We start from the raw sequence: 6,687 nt of genomic DNA, 5'->3' as shown, positions 1-6,687 counted from the left end.
TTAATAAATCTTAATAACCTCTTTCTCTATTATTTCTCCAGTCAAGTTGCTTTGGTGAAGGCAACCCAAAAGGACCATGCACAACCGGGTCAAGTACTTACCAAATATGGTTATGGGCTTAGACACTAATCCAATAGTCTCCCACTTGGATAAATCTAGTAACCATAAATGCAAGTATAACTCGATTAGCAATCGTAGCTCTCAAAGATGTTGTCAAACTCTGATCTTATCAGCAACCTGTCCTTTAGATAAGGGATCGTACAGTCCTCTATTTTAGATATTGTGCGGACAATCTAATGGAACATAGTCCTACTTATTGTCCAGCTATTTGTTTCTCGATCTCAGATTCATTTGACATTGAACTTAATTGAACATATCAATCAGTCCTGACCGGGCCCGACACATAAGTCAAATCAAATCATCGAGGGGCCCTGATATCGCTTTTACCCTCTTAGGATAAAAGGAACATATAAACTTCGACTTATATGCATTTACTATTCACTAATAAAATTATACACAACAATGCGTTTTATGACATCAAGTTACTAACGTGTTTTCGCATTATCAATGCACAATCAATTAGCAAACAATAAACCATATATCTTGGTTTTAAGACCATATGAGATTATCATCTTTGCGATCACTCGTGATAAATTCCATGAAGTGATTCTATCAAGCGCGGGTTTATTCTAATGCTCAAAACTTATTCATAACCACTCATGAATGTTGTAGCAGACCTTTGTTATGTCTAATACCTTTCAGACAGTCTACACACCAATTCATAATAGTCTTCATTCATACCTACTTCAACATATGAACGACTGTGGACCGTTTGAATAATTCGATTATTCTTAATTAACTCAATTATTCAGGAAGTCAAAACATGCAAAGTGAAATAATAGTTAAACAATTAACAAAACACAATGACTTTACTTATAAATAATACTCCTTTATTTAATCATCAAATGTCAATTACATTTATCTATTACACGTTTCTAAACTATCTAATCCAAGCTAATATCGTCCTTCAGCCCAATGCTCCTAGCGTGCTGCAAGTGCTTAACCCTACTCAGTCCCTTTGTAAGAGGATCTGCTGGGTTATCCTCTGACGATACCCTCTTTACTACGAGGAGTCCTTCTTCTACCAAATGTCTAATAAATTGATATTTTCTGTCGATATGTCAAGATCTACCATGATCCCTCGGTTCCTTGTGATGGGTTTTATGCATAAGAACAATCATATGTGCTCATACAAACCCTAATGCTTGGATCTAGGTTTCTCTATTGTACATGCTTTGAATCCAAGACTTATAACCCTAGATCTATCATATATAATTCGAAATTAACATTATAAGCACAGATATAAGTGTTTACCTCAATCAAATAGCTTGAAATCCTTGTAGTCTTCTTGATCTTGAGCTTACAGTCACAATTATAACTCCGCTAATGGTTCACAAACCCCACAAGCAAGAAGGCAATATGAGAGAGGGTGAGAGATGCTAAAATCAGCCCTAGGGTTCTCTTGGAAACAAGTGTATCCGATTTTCATAGCCTATGGGTCTTATTTATACTGCAGGCTGCTAGGGTTTCAGTCTAAACCCTAATGGACAGCTTAGCCACTAAGCAGCCCAAGGAACCCTCTGGAATAAGGCCTTAGATGAAAATATGATGGATCCCCATCATAATTTCGTTCCCCCTATAGTCCATTAGGTTTCCCAGCCCAAAACTCAACTATCATACATTTGACAGTTTATGCGCCTTTATTTAATTAATCTCTTTTAGTCACCAAATTAATTCCTGATTAATTTATGACCAATACTAATTAAATAAATATGATTTATCCTTTAATATATTATTCTTATAATATATTAATAAACCATAATATTCTCTCTCTCTCTCTCTCTCTCCTTAAATTGCTTTGTCAAGTTGCTTTAGTGAAGGCAACCCAAAAGGACCATGCACAACCGGGCCAAGTACATATCAAATATAGTTACGGGCTTAGACACTAATCCAACAGTCTCCCACTTGGATAAGCCTAGTAACTATATCTCACATATGACTTCAGGATCCGATTTGCAATCGTAGCTCTTACACGTCGCTGTCAACTCTGATCAGTAACTCATCCTTCAGATAAGGGATCGTATAATCCTTTGTTCTAGATATCATGCTAACAATACTTATTGTCCAGCACTTGTTTCTTGATCTCCGATATGTTCGACATAGAATTTAGTTGAACACATCAACTTCATTCTGACCGGGCACGACACATAAGTCAAACCAAATCATCAAGTGGCCAAGATATCACCTTTATTCTCATAGAATAAAAGGAACAGATTAACTTCGACTCATATGCATCTATTATTCACTAATTGAATCATGCACAACAATGTGTTTTATAACATCAAGTTATTGATGCGTTTACACATCATCAATGCATAACCAACAAGAAAACAACAACCGTATCTCTAAGTTTTAAGACTATATGATATTATCGTTTTGCAATCACTTTAGGTAAAGCACCACAAAGTGATACCAGCAAACGCAGGTTTATTCCAATGCTCAAATCATATTCATAAGCACTCATGAACTTTGCAACAAACCTTTGCTATGCCCAAAACCTTTTAGATAATCTACAAACAATTCATGACAGTCTTCATTCACACATACTTCCAAAGTATGAACGAATGTGGACTGTTCGAATAATCTTATTATTCAGGAAGTCAAAACATGGAAAAAAGAAAAAATAGATAAATAATCAACACAAGATAGTAGCTTTACTCATAAATAACACAACTTTATTTATTTATCAAAATGTCAAGTACAAAATATCTATTACGCATTTGTTATCTATCTAATCCAAACTTATATCATCCTTTAGCCCAATGCTCCTAGCGTGCTGCAAGTGCTTGACCCTACTCAGTCCCTTCCTAAAAGGATCTGCTAGGTTTTCTTCTGACAATACCCTCTTCACCAGAAGGAGTCCCTCTTCTACCCAATGTCTGATTAAGTGGTATTTTCTGTCGATATGTCGAGATCTCCCATGATCTCTCGGTTCCTTGGTTAAGGCAACCGCTCCTTCATTATCACAGAAAATTTCCATCGGCTCCTTTATGGATGACATAACTCCAAGGTCTCCAATGAAGTCCTTCAACCATATAGCCTCCTTTGATGCTTCACTTGCCGCAATGTACTCCGATTCACACATTGAATCGGCTACGGTCTCCTGCTTGGAACTTTTCCAAGTCACTGCTCCTCCATTTAGGGTAAAGACCCAACCCAAAAGCGATCGGTAACTATCCCGATCCGTCTGAAAACTAGCATCACTATACCCTCACACCCTTAAGTCATCACTCCCACCGAGGACTAGGAACCATTCCTTGGTCCTTCATAGGTACTTAAGAATATTCTTAACTGCAATCCAATGAGCTCTACCAGGATTCCCTTAATATCTATTGACCATGCTCAAAGCGAAGGCCACATCAGGGCGAGGACAAGTCATAGCATACATGATAGAGCCTACTGTGGAAGCATAAGTTACTCGGCTCATATTAGCTATCTCTGGTTTTGTACTCGAGCTCTGAGTCTTACTCAGCTTGGTATTGCTTTGGATTGGCAACTCCCCTTTCTTGGAATTTTCTATACTAAAACGCTTTAGTACCTTATCCAAGTATGTATCCTGACTGAGTCCTATCAGTCTCTTTTCCCTGTTTCTTACTATCCTTATTCCCAGAATATAAGCAGCCACTCCGAGGTCCATAGCGAAACATTTCTCAAGCCAGGACTTGACCTCCTGAAAGGTTGGGACATCGTTTCCTATGAGTAGTATGTCATCAACATATAATACGAGGAAGCTCACTATACTCCCACTGGCTTTGACATATACACAAGATTCATCTTCGCTTCGCACAAAGCCAAACTCTTTAACTTTCTCATCAAAACAAAGATTCCATCTGCGAGACGCTTGTTTCAATCCATAAATGGATTTCTCAAGCTTACACACTCTATTTGGATGCTTCGCATCGACAAAACCCTCTGGCTGATTCATGTACACATCCTCAGCCAACATCCCATTAAGGAAAGCGGTTTTCACGTCCATCTGCCAGATTTCATAATCATGAAACGCAGCTATTGCAAGCATTACCCTAATAGATTTTATCTTCGCAACTGGTGAGAAGGTCTCATCATAGTCAACTCCGGGAGTTTGAGTAAAGCCCTTCGCAACCAATTGCACTTTATAAGTGTGCACATTCACATCCATGTCCGTCTTCTTCTTGAAGATCCACTTACACCCGACTGTCTTACGACCCGATACATTATCAACCAAATTCCAAACTTGGTTGTCATACATTGACTGAATCTCGCTGTCTATCGCCTCTTTCCATTTAGCAGACTCCGGGCCTGCCATGGCTTCTTTGTAGCTGCTAGGTTCATCTATGTTCATTAGTTTTTCATCACTAATAAATGTATCCCCTTCATTAGTAATATGAAAACCATAAAACTGGGGTTGTAAACTAACCCTACTAGAACGTCTAAGAGGTAAGGACTCGTCAACGGGCTCAACAGGAGTTTCCTCCTTGGGGTGAGTGCCAGTGTTAGATGTTCCTTCATCGCTTTGCTCTTGAATATCTTCAAGATCAATTTTCCTCCCACTGTCCTCTTGGCTTATCAATTCCCTTTCTCGAAAAACTCCACTTCTAGCAACGAAGACAACATTGTCATTCGGTCTATAGAAAAAATAGCCAAAAGACTTCTGTGGATAGCCGATGAAATAACACTTCTCACTACAAGGTTCGAGCTTTTTGTGAGTCTCTCGTCTTACGAAATTCTTGCAAACCCAAACCTTAATATGTGCCAACGAGGGAGCTCTCCCTGTCCATATCTCGTGAGGAGTATTGGTAACCTTCTTGGTGGGAACTAAGTTTAGGATATGGGCGGTAGTCTCCAAGGCATACCCCCAGAAAGCTATTGGTAACGAAGTCCGACTCATCATAGAACGAACCATGTCCAACAAGGTCTGATTACGTCTCTCAGCCACACCATTTAATTGTGGCGTTCTCGGAGGCGTCAATTGCGAAACAATTCTGCATTCTTTTAGATAGCCGCAAAACTCAAGACTTAGGTACTCTCCTCCTCGGTCTGATTGAAGCATCTTGATTTTCCTGCCCAGCTGATTCTTCACTTCATTCTTAAACTCTTTGAACTTTTCAAATGTTTCTGACTTTTTCTTGATTAAGTAGATATATCCATATCTGCTATAATCATCGGTAAAAGTCACGTAGAAGCGGCAAGCATCCCTTGTGGTGGATCTAAAGGGCCCACATACATCGGTGTGTATGAGATCCAATGGACCCTCACCCCTTTCACAAGTGTCAGTAAAGGGTGACTTGGTCATCTTCCCAAGTAAACAAGATTCACAAGTGTCATCGTCCCTAAGGTCGAATGACTCCAACACTCCATCCTTTTGAAGTTGGGCTATGCATTTCTTGTTGACATGGCCAAGGCGACAATGCCATAAGCATGCTTTATCTAGGCTAGTAGACGAATCAATATTCAATACATCATTTCCTAAATTATCAACAACCATCATAGATTCACAAATCCCATTACAAGTTAATGCATTGAAAGAAAAGACACCATTCAAATAAACATTAATAGAACCATTACTATTATCAAAAGAATATCTGAAACCTTGTCTAAACAATCCATGAAATGAAATAATGTTTCTTGCCATATCTGGTGAATAACAGCAATTTTCTAAATCTAACCCTAACCCATTACTCAGCACTAAAGAATAAACTCTGACTCTGGTCATAGGCAACGATCTTTTGTTTCCCATAATCAAGTTTATCTTCCCATGTTCCATCTCCCTACTTCTTCTTTAGTTCTGCAAATCAGAACAAATGTGGTAACCACATCCTATATCAAGAACCCTTAAAGTAGAAAATGATGAGTTATTAGATTTAATAGAATACATACCTGCGAAGGTGGGCTTAATCTTCCCATCCTTTATGTCTTGCAGATACTTAGGGAAGCTTCGTTTCCAGTGGCCCTTCTGGTGGCATTAATAGCACTCTGCTTCTTTGGGGTCAGAAGAGGGTTTAACCGAACCAGCTTTGGTTCCACTAGAAGAGGAAGCATCTTGGGTCTTACCCTTATGGTGGCCATTACATGGAGCCTTCCTCTTCTTTCCCTTTCCTTGACCAATTGCCAACCCGGGAGCATCCATAACAGGGGATGGTGCAACAGATTTGTCTTTGAGGCTGCTCTCAGCAGTCCCCAGCAGTCCTTGGAGCTTGCTTAAGGAGACCTCTTCCTTATTCATGTGGTAGGTCATTCAGAATTGGTTGTAGCATGAAGGCAAGGAGTGGAGGATTATGTCGATATCCAAATACTCATCAAACTTAACATTAAGTTTGAGAAGACGAACAACATACATCTGCATTTTCTGCAAATGTGAGGTTAGGGATTCTCCACTCCCCATCTTAGTGGTGATCATATTAGTAATGATCTGATAACGCTCTTGCCTCGCGCTTTGGTGGTACCTATCCAGCAAATCCTGATGCATTTCATACAGATACATGTCCGCATAGGACTTTTGGAGTTCGAGGTTTATGGTGGCCAGCATGATGCAATGAAATTTTGTAGCATCATGCTCGTGGGCCTCAAAGGCGGCCAACTCTTCAGGAG

Source organism: Lactuca saligna, chromosome 6 (assembly GCF_052625555.1).
Source record: "Lactuca saligna cultivar CGN05327 chromosome 6, ASM5262555v1, whole genome shotgun sequence".
Classification (NCBI taxonomy): Eukaryota; Viridiplantae; Streptophyta; class Magnoliopsida; order Asterales; family Asteraceae; genus Lactuca; species Lactuca saligna.
Note: the sequence above shows the minus strand (reverse complement) of the source record.